The 20,371-nt window shown below is 46.7% G+C and overlaps 1 long non-coding RNA gene across 2 annotated transcripts in view; it reads left to right on the plus strand.

Annotated features, from left to right (window-relative positions):
* The first annotated feature begins 3,926 nt into the window (after window positions 1–3,926).
* The window catches only part of LOC128930755 (uncharacterized), a 46,593-nt gene continuing 30,148 nt past the window's right edge, over window positions 3,927–20,371 (plus strand). For both annotated transcript variants that reach the window (XR_013531924.1, XR_013531925.1), the window contains exons 1-4: window positions 3,927–5,076; window positions 11,033–11,459; window positions 12,024–12,139; window positions 14,811–14,966. This is a non-coding gene — a long non-coding RNA (uncharacterized LOC128930755). The remainder of the gene's footprint in view (window positions 5,077–11,032; window positions 11,460–12,023; window positions 12,140–14,810; window positions 14,967–20,371) is intronic.

Raw genomic sequence — 20,371 nt, forward strand, 5'->3', positions numbered from 1 at the left:
ATTTATCTATCACCTATCTATCTCTCCATCCTATCTATCATCTATCTCTATCCCCATCTATGTATCTATCAACTATGTACCTATCAATCACCTATTTATCACCTATCCATCTCTCCATCCTATCTATCATCTATCTCTATCTCCATCTATGTATCTATCAATTATCTATATATCTATCAATCACCTATTTATCACCTATCTACCTCTCCATCCTATCTATCATCTATCTCTATCTCCATCTATGTATCTATCAATTATCTATATATCAATCACCTATTTATCACCTATCTCTCTTTTCATTCTATCTATCATCTATCTGTCCAGCCTATCTATCTCATCTGTCTATCATCTATCTGTGTATCATCTATCATGCATCTACTGACCTATTTCTCTATCCATCATCTATCCATTTACTTATCATCTATCTAAACAGTGGCTCACAGCATAAGAATAATTCTGCCCTTGCCCCCACCAGGGAACACTTTGCCGTGTTTGAGGTCAGTTTTAACTGTCACTACTGGGAAAGTGTGCTGATGCATCTGGCAAATGGAGCCCAGGGAGGCTGCTCAACATCCTAGAGAGTCCAGCCCCGATGCCACAAATGCCTTGGTGAAAAACTCCAGTAGTAACTTCCATCTAACCGTGGGGAAGGGATCAGGTTGACAAGCACGTCATTCTCAACAGTTCAGCAGGCAGGAGCTGTCTGAGTCCTTTGTCAGCGCATCGCTTGTTAGAACACTGGTAAGACCCTTTCCCATAGGATGGTTCCCTTACCCAGCGCAAGAGCACAGCAGTCCACATGTTTTCACTCATAAGTGGGAGTGGAATAATATGTCCACATGGACACAGAGAGTGGACTAATAGACCTTGGAGATTCAGAAGGGTGAGAGACTGGGAGGATGGTGGGGAATGAGCAGTGACTTAATAGGTTCCATGTACACTATTCAGGGGATGGTGATGCTGAAAGCCCAGACTTCACCACAACTCAGTATATCCATGTAACAAAATTGCACTTGTACCCCATAAATTTATACAAATAAAATAAAGTATATCAATCAATAAAATTTGACATATAAACCTGTTTAATACAAATGCAGAAAAAAATCATGTTGTTTTTTTCCTTTGCATAACATGTAAAAAAATCAATGAATGTGCCTTCCTGAGGCTTACTATGTCCTGCAGATATCTTACAAAGCCCCAGTAGTCATGAGTTAAATTCTTGCACGTAGCCTGTGGGAGGTCAGAGATAGCCTCCACTGTTTATTAACAGCTCTCGGCCCATCTATGAAGTGGAGGTAAAAACACCACCAATACCTGTCCCCAAGGCTGAGCTGATGCAGGGGCAGCCCTCAGCACAGTGCCTGGTACCCACAGACCATGGATCATCCTAGGTATTAATCTAAATCGGGAAGGCCTGGCTGTAGCTTGCATTGATCGCCATTGACAGTTTGGGGAAGAATCTGGTTTCCTTTGCTGTCTCTTTCTGATGGTCACACGAAGGCTCTTCTTCTCCAAGTAAGTTCACTCATTCAACTCATGCACTCATACAGACATACATTCACACATTCATTCACTCATTCAACTCATACAGGCATGCATTCACACCTTCATTCACTCATTCAACTCATACAGGCATGCACTCACACATTCATTCACTCATTCAACCCATACAGGCATGCATTGACACATTCATTCACTCCTTCAACTCATACAGGCATGCACTCACACATTCATTCACTCATTTAACTCATACAGGCATGCATTCACACATTCATTTACTCATTCAACCCATACAGGCATGCACTCACGCATTCATTCACTCATTCAACTAATACAGACATGCACTCACACATTCATTCACTCATTCAACCCATACAGGCATGCATTGACACATTCATTCACTCCTTCAACTCATACAGGCATGCATTCACACATTCATTCACTCATTTAACTCATACAGGCATGCACTCACACATTCATTCACTCATTCAACCCATACAGGCATGCACTCACGCATTCATTCACTCATTCAACTCATACAGGCATGCATTCACACCTTCATTCACTCATTCAACTCATACAGGCATGCACTCACACATTCATTCACTCATTCAACCCATAGAGGCATGCACTCACGCATTCATTCACTCATTCAACTCATACAGGCATGCACTCATGCATTCATTCACTCGTTCAACTCATACAGGCATGCATTCACACATTCATTCACTCACTGAATTCATGCACTCATACATGCATGCATTCCCACATTCGTTCACTCATTCAACTCATGCAGGCATGCATTCACGCATTCATTCACTCATTCAACCCATACAGGCATGCATTCACACATTCATTCACTCATTCAACCCATACGGGCCTGCATTCACACATTCACGTATTCATTCACTTAATTCACTGATGCTCGGATGCATGCATTCACACTTTTACTTATTCATTCATTCGTCCACCATTAACTTGTCCATGCATTCAATTTATTTATTCACTGATGCATAATACATTAATTCATGACATGTATGCAATCTTCACTCATTCAGTCATGTGTGTATGCATTAACACACATGCTAGTTGGTTGAGCTCACTCAGGTACTCATACATATTCATTCACTCACTCATTCATCCACGTATTCACTTGTCATGTATCCTGTTCATGCACTCACACACATTCATTGTTTTATAAATGCATGCCTTCACGTGCTCATTCAATCCTGCATGCATGAATGCATTCACTCACTCACGCAGGCACGCATGAATTCCCTTGTTCACTCGCTCATACATGCACTTGTACATGCGTGAATTTACTGAAGTCACCCATGCACTTAGTCACGCATTAATTCACTCACTTATACACTTGGCTCATGCAGGCGTGAATTCATTTGTTCACTCACTCATCCATTCACTCATGCCCTCGCTCTTGTGTGCATGAACTCACCTTTCACTCGTTCCAGCACTCATACAGGATGAATTCCCTTGTTCACTCACTCATGCAGTCACTCATGCGTCATAAATTCATTCAGTCATTCATGCACTGTCAGTTACGCATGAAATCACTTGTTCAATCACTCGTGCATTCAACTCATTCATTCACTCATTCATAGATTCGTGCCTTCATTCATGCATGTATGCATGCACCTGGTTTTCGGCACAGTCACTCCTCCATTCATGCATATATGTTTGAATTCATTCTTACGTGCATTGGCTCATTCATGCCGTCAACTCCCGCATTCACCTGTGAATGCATTCATTCCCTCCCTGGCGCAGACACTGATGGTTCATCCATTTCCTCGCTCGCTCATTCACGTGTAGTTGTCCATTCACGCCTCACATGCATTCACACACACGCGTCCTCCACTCATCCATGGAAAGACACCGCGTGCAGACAGCCAGTCACTCGCTCGCTATGCATGCAACAGCCGAGGCCTGAACACTCAGTTATTCTTTCATGCACTCATTCATTCATTCAGGCGTGCAAGTATGCACACGTGCGTTTTTCATGCATTCAGTGAGATCGGGTACGAGCCCTGCCTTCTCCCTCCCGGACGCTACCAGAGGAGCGGCCTCCACCCGGGCTGCGCGCTGGCCTTGGGCCCAGGGCCTTAAGCCATCGCAAACATTTACTTCGGGGCCGGCTGATGGAAGGTTAAATGTTCAAACCGGGAAACCGCGGGCTGCATTGGGGGCCGCGGCGGGCGAGGGGCGGGGCGCGGCACGGGGCGCAGCCCCCGGCCGTTCCCGGGTGTCTCTCCCCGGCAGCCCGGGCTGGGCACCAGGCGGCGCGCGGGCTTGTTTGCGGGCGGGGGCTGCAGCCGGGCGGAGACGACCCGCGCCCGCGGGGGTGGGCGGAGGTGGGGCCGGGCTTCCGGACAGAAGCCAATCGATGCCCTCGGAGCCTGTAGCGCCGGCCCAGGGCAGAGGCTGCGGGAGCGCGGAAGAGGTGCCGTGGGCTGCCGGGGGGTGCAGGGGGCCGTGGGTAGCGGAGGAAGCCTGGGTGCAGGGGACGGCCGGGGTGCGCAGAGGCTGCCTCAACACCTAGAGGTCTGGGGTGGGGGGGGTTGGCGTACAGCGGAGTGGCGAGGCCGAGGCTGGGTGCTGGGGGAAGGGCGACGGCTTGGAGTGTAGAGGAGGGGTGAGGGGCGTAGGGCGCTGGAGGTCAGAGGTCTCTCAAGCGCGAAGGAGGGGAGGGTTTTGGAGCTCTTGGGGGTGGGTCCGCCGAATGGGGGCGCCGAGTGCTGGGGAGTACAGGTCCAGGCGCTGCGGGTCGCGGGGACACCGGGGCTGCCCCAGGACTGAGGACAGACGGAGGCGGGGGCGCAGGCTGGGAGGCTGGGGCTTGGGAGCGCGGTCAAAGGCAGAGGCTGTGGTTGCGCGGGGGAAGGGAGACGTGCAGGGCGTGGAACGGATTCGGGGGCTCTCGGGGAGGAGGGCGAGGGGCGCAGGGGTGGGCCGGGGGGGCCTGGAGTGACGGGGGAAGGGGCGTCTGGCCGGTGGGCGCGGGCAGAAGCAGCGCAACCAAGCTCGGAGGAGGTGCAGATCCCGGGGTCCGGGAGCTCAGGGGTGGGCCAGGGAGTGGACGGGGCGGGGTAACCGGGGAGCGCCAGCTGGGGTGGGGAAAGAAGATGCCCAGAACTCCAAGCAGGTGCGCGGGGCGGCGGGGCGGCTGCTCATACCGCAGAGGTCGCTCGGGGTTCCGGGGGCGATGTCGTTGCTGGGCACTTGAGTAATTAAACGCAGCGGGGTCGCAGGTGACAGCGGGGAGGACAGGGGATCAAGGGGACCCTGGCCAGAGGGCAGGAGGCTGACCTTGAGCGCCACGGAGGCAGTGCGGGGAGGGCCGGGGTCCCGTGGGGCGCAGTGACACCGGGTGCGTAGCTGGCCGGGGGTGACGCTGGCGGCGCCTGAGGCTCAGGGTGTCGAGACCGCCACGCGGTCGCCCGCAGGCCTGGAAGTCCACGCCGGTTCCTGGAGACGGCGCCTCTGCTCTGAGGGTTCCGTGGTGGGGAAGTCTACCCACTGCACCCCGGCGCCCACTGCACGCGGCCCGGAGGACCATGTCGGGTGAGTAGCTCAAGCTCCTTCAGTTCGGCCTGCCTGTTCCTGCCGGCTTGGGTGAGATTGGTCTGCGCTGCGGAGAAACCCAGTTTGACCCAGGACTGCCCCAAATCCGAGTCTCCCCTCATTGACTCACCCAGGTCTCTGTGGGTCTGGAGGGACTGGTCCATCCGACGCTGCTGGAAATACCGGTGGGCTTCAGCTGCTGGGAGGGGGTGATTGGTAGCAAGTGAGGGTGGCGTTGGGATTTCACCAGTTCCACTTGTAAGATGTAGTCCTGGAAGTTTCACTGGGCTCGTTTCTTGGGAATAGCATTGAACTGTCTGAGATTCTCACTGCGTGGAAGGCCGATGGTAAGAAGTCTGTTCTCCTAAAATGGCCCTAAAACTCTGGGAAGAGGCGGTCTTCCGGTTCTTGGAGTTCAGGCCATCGGTTTAATTTCCGTGCCCAGCACAGACGCAGGGATGGCCTGGCTTGGTGGCTCGGGCCTGTAACCCCAGCACTGTGGGAAGCTGAGGCAGCAGGATCGCTTGAGGCCAGGAGTTTGAGACCGTCCTGGACAACATAGGCAGACCACATCTCTAGGAAAAATAAAAATAAAAATTAGCTGGGAGTTGTGGCATGTGCCTGTGGTCCCAGCTACTAGGGAAGGTGAGGTGGGAAGGTCCTGAGCCCAGGAGGTCAAGGAGGCACCACTGCACTCCAGCCTGGGTGACAGAGTGAGATCCTGTCTCCAAAACCACCAAGAAACAAAATAGGAACCCAGGTCAATCCTCCTGCAGGCAGCAGGCAGCAGGCAGGAAAGGCCGGAAAGGCCTGCCCCTTGAGGACTGGCGAGCCCCATCTCTCTGCACTTGGTTCTGTGGACATCAGATAGACCGGTTGACTTCAGATGCCTAGATATGAGAAGGTAGATTGTACGTCATCCCATAATAAAGATGCTGGTTCTATTTTTTTATCGTTAAATCATTAAGGCACCTCCTTGTACCAGACCAGACTGGATCATTCCTGAGTGCATTTTATGTATTTCTTTTCAAAAAAAATTTTTTTTAACTTTGTAGAAACAGGGTCTTACTATGCTGCCCAGCTTGTAGGCTCAAGCAGTCCTCCTCCATTGGCCTCTCAAAGTGCTGGGATTATAGGCAGGAGCCACCGCACCTGGCACACACAGAACAGATTACTCTTTTATTCAGAGGAGAGATTCAGTAAATCCCAGAGCTGCTTCCATCCTGTTTTCTCCCACTCTGGACTTAGAGACGAAAATCATCAGGGGAGGGACCTTAAGAGTTGTTTTCATGAGGTGTACTGGCAAACTCTGTCCCAAGGAATGGCAAAAAGGGTCTCTGTTGTAGGGCTGCGTTCGGAGCTCTCTAAAGTGAAAGCCACACGGTTCCCCAAGGCTGCTAGGGTATGTATAATAGCAGCATTCAAGATGGACATTCGGATACATCTTGCTCAGCCTCCTGCCTGAAGAGAAGATTCAGCTGTGCAGAAAACAAAAGCCACCTTTGAGTAGAGAAGGGCTGAGAAGGAAGCTGCTAAGGTGATTTTGATGGGTGATTAGAAGATGCCTTGAGTGCAGAGGGCAGGCGAGGGGTAGAAACAAACGGTTGTCATGGATTCATAAATTCTTAGCCCCTGCCATCTCCAGGCTGGACTTAATTTTGTGACAATAACTCCTTTTTGTGGGCTGGAGTGCAGTGACAGATTTTCTTGCTGTGTTTCTACTCCATGCTGCTGCTGAAAGTGCCCCCTTCAAGGCAGCCGCAGCCGCATTGGAGAACTGTGACTGTTCTCCAGCACCACACCAGGACTTGATCTCCAGTCGTTTCTCTGGGGCAAGGCGATGTGGAAGCTCAGCACCTGTCAATCACTGTTCCTGCCACCAAAGTTCCGGTTATGCAGATGAAGCCTCCAGGTAGAAAGCGTCAGAGAGTATAGTTTGTAAATCAGATTTTAAAAGGTGCCAGACTCTTAGTTAATTATCTTCTGAATCTGATAAAAGGACTGGAAAGTGAAGGAGATTCTCTACAGAATGCAGATTTTTTTCTCCCCACAAAAGACAGCTTTGCAGGACCATTCCAAAAATATGTCGCATAAATATGTTTTGGGGTAAAATACTTGGATTTCTCTCAGGACCTGCTATCTGTCCTGTTGGTTATGGCTACGAAGAGTCTGTTTCATCAGTCTGAAGGTCTCTGTTTTAATGTGAATGCTGGTCAGCCATGCCTGAATTCCAAAGGAAGGTAATGTGAATGCCTGAATTCCAAAGGAAGGAGAACCTAATGATGCATGTCCAACCCCCACTTCCAATTATCGTGTGAACTAGCTTTTCAGGTTTACTTCGGAATGCCTTTGGCTGAGGAGAGGGTCCATTCAGAGGGTTGAATTTTATTATTTTTATTAAGCTATTCAGATGGCATTCTTCTCCGTCTGGCCAAGATTTGCCAATCACAACATCAATGACCACCGAAGTTGAATTTTATTCCATAGCATTGCCAGGATGGCCTGACAGCCTGCTCCCCATCCATCCTGTCCCTTTATGGGACTCCCTCTAGCCAAAGTGAGAGAGTGGGAAGGAAGAAACGAGTCAGGCAGGCAGTGAGCGTGGATCCGCAGTTGAATCCCTTCAAATGAAAGAACAATCTGCAGGCACAGGTAAGGGAACTTGCACAGGGTGGTTGCCCAAGACATGCCCACAGCTACACAGATAAGAAAGGCCACACAGGTGGCTTGCCCAGACATGCCCGCAATGGAAAACTCTGTGCCTTGACACACACGCAGTAAGCAGAATAAAACAATATGGAGTAACTTAAGCTAAGGTGAGAAGTTCAAGACCGGCCTGACCAACACGGCAAAATCACATATCTATTAAAATATATTTAAAAAAAAAATTCGCTGGATGTGGTGGCAGCTCCCTGGAGGCTGAGGCGGGAGGATCACTTTAACCTGGGAGGTAGATGTTGCAGTGAGCCGAAATTGCACTACTCCACTTCAGCCTGGGCAACAGAGCAAGACTCTATCTCAAAGGAAAAGAAAAGAAAAGAAATATATGAAAGCAAATCAAAATACTTTGTCCCCAAATATATTTCTTTCATATATTGGTGAGTAGCCCTGAAATGCTATCTTTACACTTCTCGAAAGAAGACATTCATGTGGCCAAGGAACGTATGAATAAAAGCTCAACACTGCTGATCATTAGAGAAATGCAAACCAAAGCCACCGTGAGACACCATCTCAGATTATTAAAAAGTCAAAAAAAACAACAACAGATGCTGCTGAGGTTGTAGAGAAAAAGGAACAATTTTCCTTGTCGGCGGGAGTGTAAATTGGTTCATCCATCCTGGAAGACAGCATGATGATTACTCAGCGACCTCAAGGCAGAATTACTGTTTGACCCAGCAATCCCATTACAGGGCATATACCTGAAGGAAAAATCATTCTGTTATAAAGATACATGTACGTGTATGCTCTTTGCTGCACGATTCCCAAGAGCAAAGACATAGAATCAACCCAAATGCCCATCAACAAGAGACTGGATAAAGACAATGGGGTACATAGACACCATGGAATACTATACAGCCATAAAAAGGATGCGTTCCTGTCCTTTGCAGGAAGATGGATGGAATCGGAACCTGTTATCCTCAGGAAACCAATGCAGGAACAAAAATCAACCACCCCATGTTCTCACTTATAAGTGGTAACTGAAGGAGAATAACACATGGACACAGGGAGGGGAACAATATTCACTGGGGTCTGTCAGAAGGTTGAGGGAAGGGGGAGGGAGAGCCTCAGGAAGGAAACAGCTAATGGATGCTGGCTTAATGTGTAGGCCACGGGTTGATCTGTGCAGCAAACACCATGGCACATGTTTACCTATGGAGCAAACCTGCACATTCTGCATGTGTGCCCTTGAACTTAAAACAAAATGTAAAGAAAAACAAAGAAGAAAAATAAACTCCATCTTTGTGGGGGAATCTTGCATCAGCAGCTCTGTGGAGTCTGTGGCAATGCAGCCAGCCCTTCTCTTGCACGGCTCTAGAGAGACGAAGTGAATGTTTGACACCTTAAAACTTCTAAAAGGAAACAGGAACCATCTCTTCTCTCTGAGGCCTGCTACCTGTGATGTTACATCTATGTAGCAAGCCCAGGTTTGCCAGGCCAGCCTTTTCCTTTCTCCCTCCCATGACCTGTCTTGCAGCTAAAACCTGTCTTTGGCAGTGCTCTGAGTCAGCATTCTTGTTCATGCTTTTATTTTGTTTTGTTTTGAGGTTTTGTTTTGTTTTGAGGTCTGAGTCGCCCAGGCTGGAGTGCACTGGTGCAATTACATCTCTGTAGTCCCCACCTCCCAGGTTCAAGCAGTCAGCATGCCTGGCTAATTAAGAAAACATTTTGGGGGGACCAGGCACAGTAGCTCATGTCTATAATCCAAGCACTTTGGGAGGCTGAGGCAGGCGGATCACCTGAGGTCAGGAGTTTGAGACTAGCCTGGTTAACTGCTGAAACCCTGTCTCTACTAAAAATACAAAAATTAGCCAGACATAGTGCTGCACGCCTGTAATCCAGCTACTCAGAAGGCTGAGGCAGGAGAATTGCTTGAATGCAGGAGGTGGAGTTTGCAGTGAGCCAAGATCGTGCCACTGCACTCCAGCCTGGGTGGCAAAGCTAGACTCCATCTAAAAAAAAAATAAAATTTTTTTTTTTTTTTTTTTGGTAAAGATGAGGCCTTGGTTAGTTTCCCAGGCAGGTCTTGAACTCCTGGCCCCAAAGCAATTCTCTGGCCTTGACCTCCCAAAGACATTACAGGCGTGAGCCACTTTACCTGGCCTTGGAAAAGGAGAGAAGGTCTGAAAAGCTTTTCTACTCATTGTGCAATGGCCTGTGCAGGTGGCACATTCAAGAAGTCATGAGGTTATCAAGTGGAATTCATGTCTCTTGCAGGAAGGGGTTAGCTACTGTGGGATTGTGGCCTCCTTATTTCTCTTGGGCATATACCTTCTCTTGTCTTGCACTTTATCTCCATGATATGAACTACACTGAGGCCCTCACCAGATCAGCTGGGCATCTTGGGCTTCCCAGCCACCACAAGTGCAAAGTAAAAGTACCCTCTTTTGATTTTTATTTATTTATTTAGAGACAGAGTCTGGTGATGTTGGCTCACTGCAACCTCCTCCTCCTGGGTTCAAGCAAATCTCTGCCTCAGCCTCCTGAGTAGCTGAAATTACAAGTGCTTGCCACCACGCCAAGCTAATTTTTTTGTGTGTGTTTTAGTAGAGTTCAGGTTTCACCATCTTGGCCAGGCTGGTCTTGAACTCATGACCTTGTGATCCACCCACCTCGGTCTCCCGACATGCTGGGATTACAAGCCTAAGCCACCACATCCAGCCATCAACCTCTATTTTTAATGTGACTCAGTGTGTTCTATTCTGTGATAGCCACGCAAAACAGACTAAAACACACCCTTTCTTCCCCTGGTGCTAAACTGCACTGTCCCCTTCTCACAAAGGCCTGATCTGATGCCCTCAGGGAGGGAGGGGTCTCCTCTTTGTTAAATATGGTTGTGATCAGTCCAGATGCTGTGACTTGTATCTGTAATCCCAGCACATTAGGAGGCCAAACCAGGTGGATCACTTGAGGTCAGGATATCGAGACCAGCCTGGCCAACATGGTGAAACCTTGTCTCCACTAAAAGTACAGAAATTAGATGGGCATGGTGGTGCATGCATGTAATCCCAGCTACTCAGAAGGTGGAGGCAGGAGAGTAGTTTGAATCCGAGAGGTGGAGGTTGCAGTGAGCCTAGATCACACCACTGCAGGGCAGCCTGGCAACAGAGCAAGACTCTGTCAAAAAAAAAAAAAAAAAAAAAGACAGAACTAATAGTAGAACTCCCATTTGATCCAGCAATCTCACTACTGAGTGTTTTCTCTTTTCTTCCTAAGTGTTTTTCCTTCTTGCCAGCAGGCCGCCACTGCAGACAGCATGTCTGTAGGGTTTGATCAGCTGCATTTGCTCCCAAGGCACCTGATGAAAGGGGTTTTCCCTCGTCTTTCTGCTAATGCATTTCTTCATCCTTCACGCATTCCTTCCCTCCTTTGCACCTACTGTGTTCTTGTGGTCAGGGAAGTATGTGCAAGGGAGTTCTGGTGGCTGAAGCATTCCAGTTCCTGGAGAAGAGAGGCATCGAAACAGGCAGACAGCATGAAAGGCACCGCCATGCTTGCATCAGGAGAGACGGTTTGCAGGAGTGCTGGTTTCTATGGCGTCCCTCAGATTTCTTTCATTGAAGCCTCCTTGTTCGGCCTTCCCAATTGAAAAGTGCCTCAAATGTAGCTGGGGTTTGAAAAGCTTGAAACCAGAAGGCACCTCTGGCATCATGGTGAATCGTCAGGTCAGTGTGTGGGGCACATGTGGGCTGGGAAAGCCACGTCTTAGACACCCTCTAGCCCACATCTGCTCACAGTAATCTGTTTGCACATCTTAGGGTCTCCCTCACAACAGCTGTTGGGAACATAGGAGGAGAGGATGGTGGGTAAGGGTTCGGCAGGAGACACTTGCCAGCAGGTAGAGCTGGCATTCCAGCCTGGGACTGGTGCACCATTGATTTGTAAATTATTTTTTCCTGTACCCCCCTTTTCTCTCTCTCTGTCTCCCCTCTTTCACCTCTCTCTCACCTCTTTCCTTCTCTGTCTCTTCTCTCTCTCTCCCATCGCTCTCTTCTCCCTCTCTCTTTCTCTGTCTCTCTCTTACCCTCTCTCTTGCTCTTACTCTCTTATTCCCTCTCATACTCATGTTTTACTGTTTTCACCTGAGGGAAGAGTGATGTGAAACTAGGACTTCGCTTTTTCTGGGGTATTTAGGAATGTGGGGCCGTGGGGTTTTCTCCACCTGTTTTAGGTCATTGCTTCCTGATTTCTCAGAGCTTTGCTATTAACAGCTCATTTCCCTCCCTTAGGGGCCGACTTTGACTTTCCTGGTGGAGAAAACAGTGAATAACTTTTCAAAGTCTCCTGTGTTGCTGACCTGGTTATTGTTTTTGAATTATCATTTCTGAGACATCTCTGTGGCATGGTAAGTGGATTGAGTTTGGACAGTGGGAACATAGGATGTATAAGTATTCTTTATTTTTGTTCTTGTTTGATTTTGATTTTTTTTGAGATGGACTTTCACTCTTGTTGCCCAGGCTGTAGTGCAGTGGTACCATCTCGGCTCACTGCAACCTCCACCTCCTGGGTTCAAGCGATTCTCCTGCCTCAGCCTCCCAAGTTGCTGGGATTACAGGCATGCACCCGCACGCCCAGCTAATTTTTGTATTTTTAATAGAGACGGGGTTTCTCGATATTGGTCAGGCTGGTCTTGAACTCCTGACTTTATGATCTGCCTGCCTCAAGCTCCCATGGGGGACATTGTAGTACTTCCTGGTCATACATATACTAGTAGCACTTCCTGGTTCACAGGGACATTGCAACACTTCCTGCTTCATTCGGATAATTGTAGGACTTTTTGAATTGCAGGGACATTGTCATATTTTCTGGTTCATATGGATAATTATAGAACTTCCTGGTTCATAAAGATATTTGCAACCCTCTGATTCATAGGGGTAATTGTAGCACTTCCTGTTTCATAGGGACATTGTAGTACTTCCTGGTTCATACAGATAATTGTTGTACTTCCTGTTTCATAGGGACATTGTAAAACTTCTGGTTTATATGGATAATAGTAGCACTTTCTGGTTCCCAGGGACATTGCAACACTTCCGGTGCATATGGATAATTGTAGCATTTCCTGCTTTGCAGGGAGATGGCAATACTTTTTGGTTCACAGGGAATATGGTATCACTTCCTGTTTCTTAAGGATACTGTAATACTTCCTGGTTCATAGGGAGATTGTAGTACTTCCTGGTTCACAGGGGCATTGCAACAATTCCTAGTTCATTCAGATAATTGTAGACTTCCTGGTTTGCAGGGATATTGTCACACTTTCTGGTTCATAAAGACATTTGCAACTTTCTGGTTCCTAGGGGTAATTGTAGCACTTTCTGTTTCCTAGGGACATTGTAATACTTCCTGGTTCATACGAATAATTGTAGCACCTCCTGGTTCATATGAACGTTGTACTACTTTCTGGTTCATACAGATAATGGTAGTACCTCCTGGTTCACAGGGACATTGCAACAATTCCTAGTTCATTTAGATCATTGTAGACTTCCTGGTTTGCAGGGATATTGTGACACTTTCTGGTTCATATCGATAATTGTAGAACTTTCTGGTTCATAAAGACATTTGCAACCCTCTGGTTCCTAGGGGTAATTGTAGCCCTTCCCGTTTCATCGGGACATTGTAATACTTTCTGGTTCATACGGATACTTGTAGCACTTCCTGGTTCACCTGGATAATATTAGCACTTCCCAGTTCACAGGAACATTGCAACACTTCCAGTTCATACAGATAATTGTAGTGCTTCCTGCTTTGCAGGGACATTGCCATACTTTTTGGTGTTTCCTATGGACATTGTAATACTTCCTGGTTCATAGGGATAGTCATAGCACTTCTTGGTTCATATGGATAATAGTAGGACTTTCTGGTTCACAGGGACATTGCAACACTTCTGAGTTTATTGAGATAATTTTAGAACTTTTCGGTTTGTAGGGACATTGTAACACTCTATGGTTTATGTGGATAATTGTAGAACTCCCGGGTTCATAAAGACATTTACAGTCCTCTGATTCATAGGGTAACTGTAGCACTTTCTGTTTCATAGGGACATTGTAGTACTTCCTGGTTCATACAGATAATGATAGTACTTCCTTGTTCACAGGGACATTGCATTGATTCCTTGTTCATTCAGAGAATTGTAGAACTTTCTGGTTTGCAGGGCCATTGTCACTTTCTGGTTCACATGGATAATTGTAGAATTTCCTGGTTTATAAAGACATTTGCAACCCTGTGCCGATGAATGGATTTAACCAAATATGTTATATCCATACAGACAGAACAATATTTAAAGTACTGACACATGCTACAATGAGGGTGAAACTTACCAACCTACACTGGCCAGGGGCAGTGGCTCACGCCCATAATCCAGAACATTTGTTGGCCAAGGCAGATGAATCACTTGAGGCCTGGAGTTCAGAACCAGCCGGGCCAACATGGTGGAACCCCATCTCTACTAAAAGGAAAATGCAAAAACTAACCAGGTGCACTGGTGCACACCTGTACTCCCAGCTACTTGGGAGGCTGGGGCTTGAGAATTGCTTTAGTCTAGGAGATGGGGATTGTAGTGTGCAGTGAGCCAAAATCATGTCACTGGCCCTCTCAAAAAAAAAATTGGGGAGGCTGAGGCAAGCAGATGACAAGGTCAAGAGATCAAGACCATCCTGGCTAACATGGTGAAACTCCGCTCTACTAAAAATGCAAAAAGTAGTTGGGTTTGGTGGCACATGCCTGTAATTCCAGCTACTTGGGAGGCTGAAGCAGAAGTATTGCTTTAATCCAGAAGTCAGAGGTTGCAGTGAGCTGAGGTCCTGCCATTGCACTCCAGCCTGGGCAACAAGAGCACAACTACATCTCAAAAAAAGGAACACATTAAGACTAATGATGGCTGATGAGCTTTTTAAAAGATTACAATTTTACCCTTCTAAGTCATATTTTGGTGTCATTCCTTGGTCTCCAAAGTCATATTTTGGGTGGTATATCTCATTATGATATACAACATTTTTTAAAGTATTGCCCATTTTCCCAAGGTGGCAGATTCCTGTGGATTCCATCATAAATCAAGGACATGGATGGAGACCATATTCTATTCCCTCTAGTTACGAATAAGCCTGGAAAAGACTCAGGAAGGACCACGTTCCACAGGACTCCCATAGTTCTGAAACATTCTGCTTTTCTTCACAGAGGTGTGTCATGGGACATGCTTGCTTATAACAACCGCTTTCAGTTTAGCAAACCAGGCTAAGCATCTAACTGCCAGGGGTGTTCACTATGTCTCCAGAATAATGTATGCATGCACATTTGTTTCTTCATAGAAGGGATGTAAATATGTATGTATGCTGGGATGTGGGGGACAGGCCAGGCACATTGGCCCACCCCTGTAATCCCAGCTCTTTGCCTGTCCGAGGCAGGTGGATCACAAGTCAGGAGATCGAGATCATTCTGGCCAACACAGTGAATTCCATCTCCACTAAAAATACAACAAATTAGCTGGGTGTAGTGGCTTATACCTGTAGTCCCAGCTACTTGGGAGACTGAGGTAGGAGAATCACTTGAACCTGGGAGGCGGAGGTTGCAGTGAGCCGAGATGGTGCCACTGTACTCACAGCCTGGGTGACAAAAAAAAATTGCAATATTGGTTTTGTAAGTCATATTTCCTAAGTCAAAATATGACTAAGGAAATCAATACTGAGACTCCAGCCCATCTCAAAAATGAAAACATTACCTGTCAATTACATTCTCAACACACTTAACACTTTTAAGAGGCCTGCAAAAACCCAGCAGACTTTCGATGTCCCCCACATCTTTTTTTTTTAGATGGAGTCTAACTCCAGTCACCTAAATACTCTAGTCACCCGGGCTAGAGTATCTCAGCTCAGTGCAACCTCCATCTCCCCAATTCAAGTGATTCTCCTACCTCAGCCTCCCAAGTAGTTTAATTACAGGTGCCCGCCACCACGCCTGGCTAATTTTTGTATTTTTAGTCAAGACGGGGTTTCACCATATTGGCCAGGCTGCTCTCGAACTCCTGCCCCTGTGATATGCCCTCCTTGGCCTCCCAAAGTGCTGGGGTTACAGGCATGAGCCCGGGGAACAAGAGCAAAACTTCTGCAAAAAAAAAAAAAAAAAAAAAAAAAAAAAAAAGGGAGGGAATGTGTTTCTCATATGTTTCTGTGGCCAAGAACCTATGCATGAATGTAACAATGAGAGAAATGTAACATGGCTCACTCCATCTTGCTTCTCCCCTCACAAGCTAACCGCCTTTGCTCATTGCTACAAATAGGTCAAGCTAACCATGAATTCAGTCTACAGCCTAGCTTTAAAGCATGAATGATCATAGTCACTTCCCAAAAAGATTGCCTGAGGGGATCAGGAGGGTGTGCAGAGATGTAGCACACAGATGTCTCTGGTGATGAAAGCTATTTTCTAACGCTGGTGTGGAGAGGAGTCCCCTCCCAGAAGAATCTTTATGTTTGCTGCCTGCAGGAAGAGACAGGTTGGCCAGCCCTTTCTGAAACGACAATTTCTGCAGTGTTTTTGACTCAAAATATGCAGGATACCAATCCGGCATATTTTGAGAAGGCACGTCCTTCACTCCTTCAACAGCACAAATAGGTAATTATATCCTAGGGTATATGTGAGCTACCCTGGTGATGTCTACAAATCCCAATGTCTAGAAGACATGGGAACTCTCTGCAGACTTTAATGTAAAAGGAGAGGTGGGCAAGAGGGAGAGATACAGAGAGACAGAAAGAGAGAGAGAATAAGAAAAATGAGAGACAGTTAGAAAAGAGAGGGAAAACAGGAGGGAGAGAGGAGGAGAAGAGAGAAAGAGAAGGAGAAGAAAAAAGAAGAAAGGAGGAAGAGGAGGAGATGGGGAAGAAAAGGAGGAGAGAGATAAAAGAAAGAGTAAGAAAGATAGAAAGGAGAGAGAGTGGAGAGAGAGAAGAGATAATGAGAAATGCAATGTGAAACAGAGCGAGAAGAGAGAGAGAAGAAAGTAAGGAGAGACAGGAAGACAGGTAGAGAAAAGAGAGTTGAAGGAAGCGGAGTAAAGGAAGAGGGGGTCAAAGTGTATGAGAGAGAGAAGGAAAGAGTGACAAAGAGAAAGAAAAGGAGAGAGAGAAAGAGAGCTCACACAAGCACCTGGGGTAGCTATACTTAAAAAGCCAACAGGCCCAGGACTAGAGGCAGAAAACAAATCCCTGTACTCTATTAGTTTCACATATTTTTCTCTTCCCTAAAACATTATGAATTTTTTCACCCCAACTCATAGGAATGTCAATGAAAAGAGTCAAACTCTATAAAATATTTGAAGAGATTTATTTTGAACAAATATTACAGGAAAGGGGTCCAGGAAACAGACCCCGCATAAGGATTCTTAGATTTGTCACAAGAAATAATTCAGGGCAAGTCTACAGAGTAAAGTGAAAGCAAGTTTATTAGGAAAGTAAAGGAACAAAAGAACAGCTACTCCATAGACAGAGCAGCCCCGAGGGCTGCTGGTTGACCATTTTTATGTTATTTCTTATTGAAATGCTAAACAAGGGGTTGATTATTTCAATATCCTCTTTTTAGACCATATAATTACCTGATGTTGCCAAGGCATTTGCAAAGTGTCATGGCGCCGGTGGGAGTATAGCAGGGAGGACGATCAGACATCACTCTACTCACCATCTTGAGTATCTCAGTCCCATTCACCCCCAAGGCACCATAGAAACTAGAATTCCTCCTCCCCAAGAGGACCACCTTTTCCCCAAAGCCAGGCATAAAACCAAAAATATGACTCAAATTCCCTCCACCCGCCTTTCCTTGTAAAAACTGGCCATAAAGAAATGATCTGAGGGCCAGGCACAGTGGCTTACACCTGTAATTACTGCACTTTGGGAGTCTGGGGTAGGAGGATCCATTGAGTCCACAAGTTCGAGACCAACATGGGAAACTTCCTGTTTCTTCCATGTAAAAGACAAACTTTCTGTTCCTTTCCAGTGCAGAACACACTTCCTGTGTCTCCCCTGTGACGGACACACTTCCTGTCATTCTCCTAAGAGAGATACACTTCCTGTTCCTCCCCTGTGCAGAACACACTTTCTGTTTCTCTTCTGTAAAAAAACTACATTTCTTCTTTTTTCCCTATGCAACACACATTTTCTGTTTCTTGTCAGTGCAGGACGCACTTCTTGTGACTCTCCTTGTGCAGGAGAAATTTCCTGGTTTATACTCTGTGTAAGACACACTTCCTGTTCCTTCCCTGTGCAAGATACACTTCCTATTCCTCCCCCGTGGGACATACGCTTTCTGATATTTCTCTGTGAGGACAGACTTCTTGTAACTCTCCTGAGATAGGCACACTTCCTGTTCTTCCCCTGTACAAGAAGTGTGTCTTACACTTCTTGTGTCTTTTTTGTAAAAAACGCACTTCCTGTTACTGTCCTGAGAGAGACACAGTTCTTATTCCCGTCCTGTACAGAACACACTTCTGTCTCCCTGTGAAGGATACACTTTCTGTTCCTCCTCTGTGCAGAACTCATTTTTATTTCTCTTCTGTGAAGGACACACTTCCTGTTTCTTCTCTGTGCAGGACACACTTCATGTTACTCTCCTTAGAAACACTTCTTGTGTCTCTCCTGTGCAGGACACACTTCCTATTTCTCCCCTGTGAAGGGGATAAACACTTTCTGTTTATCCTTTGTGCAGGACACACTTCCTGAACCTCCCCTGTACAGGACACACATCCTATGTCTACCTATTGCAGGACACACTACTGGTGTCTTTCCTGTGCACAGCACACTTCCTGTTATTCTCCTGAGAGACATACTTTCTGTTCCTTCCTTGTGGAAGACACACTTCCTGTGTCTCCCCTTGTGGAACACACTATCTGTTCCTCCTTTGAGGAGCATACACTTTCTGTTCTTTCCCTGTGCAGTTCAGACTTCTTGTTACTCTCCTGAGACAGACACACTTCCTGTTTCACCCCTGCAGGACACATTTCCTGTGTCTTACCTGTGAAGGACATATTTCCTGTTACTCTCCTGAGAGAGACACAATTCCCGTTTCTGCCTTGTGCAGGACACACTTCCTGTTAATCTTCTTAGACACACTTTCTTTGTCTTTCCTGTGCAGGACACACTTCATGTTTCTCCCCTATGAAAGACACCTCTGTTTATCCTCTGTGCAAGAAACACCTTCTGTTCCTCCTCTGTGCAGAACCCATGCTCTGTTTCTCCCCTGTGCATAACCCATTTTCTGTTTCTCCCTGATGCAACACACACTTTCTCTTCCTTCCTGTCCAGTACACACTTCTTGTTTCTCCCCTGTGCAGCTCACACTTGCTGTTTCTCCTCTGTGCAATACATATAGGACAATATGTCCTATATGTCTCTTTTGCAGGACACATCTTCTGCCCTGTCCAATACACACTTTCTGTTTCTAACCTGGGCATGACACACTTCCTGTTACATTCCTGAGAGAGCCACACTTCATGCTCTTCCCCTGTGCAAGAAACGCTTCCAGTGTTTCCCCATGCATGACACACTTTCTGTTACTTTCCTGTACAGAACACACTTCCTGTATCTCCCCTGTGCATGACAAACTTTCTATTACTCTCCTCAGATAGACACTTTTCCTGCAGTTTTCCCGTGTAGGACACACTTCCTGTTTTTATTCTGTGAAAAACACACCTCCTGCTCTTCCTTTGTGAAAGACACACTTCCTTATCTCCCCTGTGCAGGACACTTTAGGTATCTCCCTTTTGCAGGACACACTTCCTGTTCTTATCCTGCCTGGCACACACTTTCTGTTTCTGTCCTGTGCAAGTCACACTTCTTGTTACTCTTCTGAGACAGACAAACTTCCTGTTCTTCCCCTGGGCATGACACACTTCCTGTGTCTCCACTCTGCATGACATACTTCCAGTTTCTTGCCTGTACAAGACACACTTAATGTTTCTTTCCTGTAAAGAACACAGTTCATGTTCCTTCTCTGCACAGCACACACTTTTTGTTCCTGTCCTGTGCAGGACACACTTCTCATTACTCTCCTGAGACAAACACATTTCCTGTTCTTCCTCTGCATATGACACACTTCCCGTGTCTCCCATGTGCTGGAAATACTTCTTGTTACTCTCATGAGACAGACACACTTTCTGTTCTTCCCTGTGCATGACATACTTCCTGTTTCTTACCAGTGCAAGACACACTTCATGTTTCTCCCCTGTGAAGGACACACTTCATATTCCTACCCTGTGCAGCACACACTTTCTGTTTCTGTCCTGTGTGGGACATAGTTCTTGTCACTCTCTTGACACACATTTCCTGTGTCACCTCTGTGTAAAATACACCTCCTGTGTCTCCCCTGCATTGGATACACTTTCTGTTACTCCCATGAGACAGAAAAACTTTCTGTTCCTCCCCTATACAAGATACACTTCCTGTTTCTCTTCTGTGATAGACATGCTTTTTCTTTCAGCTCTGTGAATGACACACTTTCCATGTCTCCCCTATGCAGCACACACTTTCTGTTCCTCCCCTGGGCAGTACACATGCCCTGTGTCCCTTTTTCACAAGACACATTTTCTGTTTCTGCCCTATCC

This window comes from Callithrix jacchus, chromosome Y (genome assembly GCF_049354715.1).
Source record: "Callithrix jacchus isolate 240 chromosome Y, calJac240_pri, whole genome shotgun sequence".
Lineage (NCBI taxonomy): Eukaryota > Metazoa > Chordata > Mammalia > Primates > Cebidae > Callithrix > Callithrix jacchus.